This window comes from Hordeum vulgare, chromosome 4H (genome assembly GCF_904849725.1).
Source record: "Hordeum vulgare subsp. vulgare chromosome 4H, MorexV3_pseudomolecules_assembly, whole genome shotgun sequence".
In the NCBI taxonomy this organism is placed as follows: Eukaryota; Viridiplantae; Streptophyta; class Magnoliopsida; order Poales; family Poaceae; genus Hordeum; species Hordeum vulgare.
The window spans coordinates 97,599,119-97,602,563 of NC_058521.1; positions in this window are offsets into that span (position 1 = coordinate 97,599,119).

Genomic DNA, 3,445 nt, shown 5'->3' on the forward strand with positions numbered 1-3,445 from the left:
CCCGGATGAGATCACGGACGTCACGAGGGTTTCCAGAATGGTCCGGAAACGAAGATTGATATATAGGATGACCTCATTTGATTACCGGAAGGTTTTTGGAGTTACCGGGAATGTACCGGGAATGACGAATGGGTTCCGGGAGTTCACCGGGGGGGCAACCCACCCCGGGGAAGCCCATAGGTCTTGAGGGTGACGCACCAGCCCTTAGTGGGCTGGTGGGACAGCCCAAAAGGGCCCTATGCGCATTGGAAGAAAAAATCAAAGAGAAAGAAAAAAAAGAGGAGGTGGGAAGGGAAGGAAGGACTCCCACCCACCAAACCAAGTCCAACTCGGTTTGGGGGGGAGACCTTCCCCCTTGGCTCGGCCGACCCCCTTGGGGCTCCTTGAGCCCCAAGGCAAGGCCCCCGTGTCCCACCTATATATACGGAGGTTTTAGCGCTGATTTGAGACGACTTTTCCACAGCAGCCCGACCACATACCTCCAAGGTTTTTCCCCTAGATCGTGTTTCTGCGGAGCTCGGGCGGAGCCCTGCTGAGACGAGATCATCACCAACCTCCGGAGCGCCGTCACGCTGCCGGAGAACTCTTCTAACTCTCCTCTCTCTTTCTGGATCAAGAAGGCTGAGATCATCGTCGAGCTGTACGTGCGCGGAACGCGGAGGTGCCGTCCGTTCGATACTAGATCGTGGGACTGATCGCGGGATTGTTCGCGGGGCGGATCAATGGACGTGAGGACATTCCACTACATCAACCGCGTTCACTAACGCTTCTGCTGTACGGTCTACAAGGGTATGTAGATCACTCATCCCCTCTCATAGATGGACATCACCATGATAGGTCTTCGTGCGTGTAGGAAAATTTTTGTTTCCCATGCGGCGTTCCCCAACATTTCAGACCTTGAAAACGAAGATGTATCTGTTTCGGCAAGAAATTGGACTCCGATACTTTTCCAATAGGAAATTTCCTCGGTTTTGGAAATTTTGGAAAATTAGAAAAATAAAAAGCAGTCCGGAGAGCAAACAAGGAAGCCACAAGGGCCCACTCCGCCACACCCCCTGCTGGCGGTGGGCAAGCTTGTGGGCACCTCGTCTGCCTCCCGAACTCCGTTTTCTTGTGGAGGACTCCTTCTGGCCCATAAAAAATCAATATATAGTCGCCCGAAGGTTTTGATCTCCGTATCGCGTAGTTTGCCTCTGTTTTCGTTTCGAGCTTGTTCTGACGCAGATCTAGGTCAAGATGTCTTCTCAAGATTCAGAGGGAGAGAGCTATGTGGCTAACTACCTTGCTAACCCCAAGGTCTATGGGGACTCGGAACCATATGGCTGGACCACTGAGGAGGAAGAGGACTATGAGCCCAAAGGGAAGGAGCAAACGAGTTCCGATGAAGAGGAGGCTCCTCTACCTCAACCTGTAAACACCCATGTGGAGTTCAAGAAGTCAAGCCTCCCTAACCATAGGAAGAAGCCTAAGACCTTGTTTATCCCTTCTCGTTTCTTACAGGAGAGTAAGCAGGAGCTTTGCCATAGAGTTTGAAACTTGAGAAGGAAAATGACGATCTAAGGGAGCAGAAATTTTTGCTCAAGTGGAAATTACACAAGCTCAAGACTACTCCGACAATAACACCACCATCACCACCAAAGGAAGACAACTAAGCATTGGTATGGGCAATCCCCTTGGATTCTGCCAAGCTTGGGGGATTTGCCCCGGTATCGTATCACCTTTATATCTTTTGCTTTTACCTTTGTCTTAGTTCTTTCCTTTTCAGTTTTTATTTCTTCTTTTAGAGGAATAAGTCTTTAGTTTTTAGTTTGAGTCTTTTTCTTTTGTCTCTCCCCCGATGTATTCGAGCTTACGAGCTATATAATAAAGAGTGTCATAGTCAAGGGCTTTGCTTTGTGCCATGATCAAAAGTATGAAAAGAACGATAGCATGAAAGATCATGAGACGATCTTATGGAAAGTGATAACTTCACTTATGACACGTATGATGATTGAAACTTGTTGAGAATAAATCAACATAGACCTCAGTCATTGTTGCAATTAATAAGAAGTAATAAGTAAAGAGAGGTTCACATATAAATGTATCATCTTAGACACTTTTTGCAATTGTGAGCACTCACCAAACTATTACATGCCTAGGAGTAGATGTTGGACAAGGAAGACAACATAATGAATTGTGTTTGCTTGGTTCCAAACAATGTTATATGATTAGAGATCCCTTAGCATGTGATGATTGCTTCCACCTCATATTAGCCAAAACTCCCGCACCAAGTAGAGATACTACTTGTGCATCCATAAACCTCCAACCAGTTTTGCCATGAGAGTCCACCATACCTGCCTATGGATTGAATAAGATCCTTCAAGTAAGTTGTCATCGGTGCAAGCAATAAAGATTGCTCACTAATATGTATGATCTATTAGTGTGTGGAAAATAAGCTTTGTACGAACCTGTGATGAGGAAGACATAAAAGCGACAGACTGCATAATAAAGTTCTTTGTCACAGGAGGCAATATAAAGTGACGTTCCTCCGCACTAAGAGGACACGCATTCAAACCTCAAAAGTGCATGGCAACCTCTGCTTCCCTCTGTGAAGGGCCTATCTTGTACCTTTACTTTTTGCACTTGTAAGAGTCATGGTGATCTTCACCAATTCCCTTTTTGCCTTTGTCTTGGCTACTGTCACGTGCTTGGGAAAGATCTATATTCATATATCAACTTGGAGTTGAGTACTCATGCTTTATTGTTGTTGACTTTACCCTTGAGGTAAATGGTTGGGAGGCAAAACAATAAGCCCCTATCTTCCTCTGTGTCCAGCTGAAACTTTGACACCATGAGTACCACGTGAGTTGTAACAATTGTGGAAAACAAAAGAGATGATTGAGTATGTGGGTTTGCCTCACAAGCTCTTATTTGACTCTTTCTAATGTTGTGATAAATTGCAATTGCTTCAATGACTATGGACTTTTGTTGGTTACTTCTCGGTAAGGTTTTTGCTTCATGCTTTGCTTTGTGAAGGAATTGTTACTTTCCCATAAGAATCTTTATGATATGCTGATGTTCTATGTGTGATCATGATGCCCTCATGTCCGTATTATGTTTTATCGACACCTTCCTCCCACAACATGTGGACATGTTTATGGAACTTGGTTTTCGCTTGAGGACAAGCGAGGTCTAAGCTTGGGGGAGTTGATACGTCCATTTTGCATCATGCTTTCATGTTGATATTTATTGCTTTTTGGGCTGTTATATTACTTGTGGTACCATATTTATGCCTTTTCTCTCTTATTTTGCAAGGATTATTTGAAGAGGGAGAATTCAGGCAGGTGGAATTATGGACTAGAAAAGGAGCAAATCCTAGTCCACTATTCTGCACATCTCCAAATGCCCTGAAAATTTACGTGGATTTTTTCTGGAATATATTAAAAATACTAGGCGAAAGAACTAC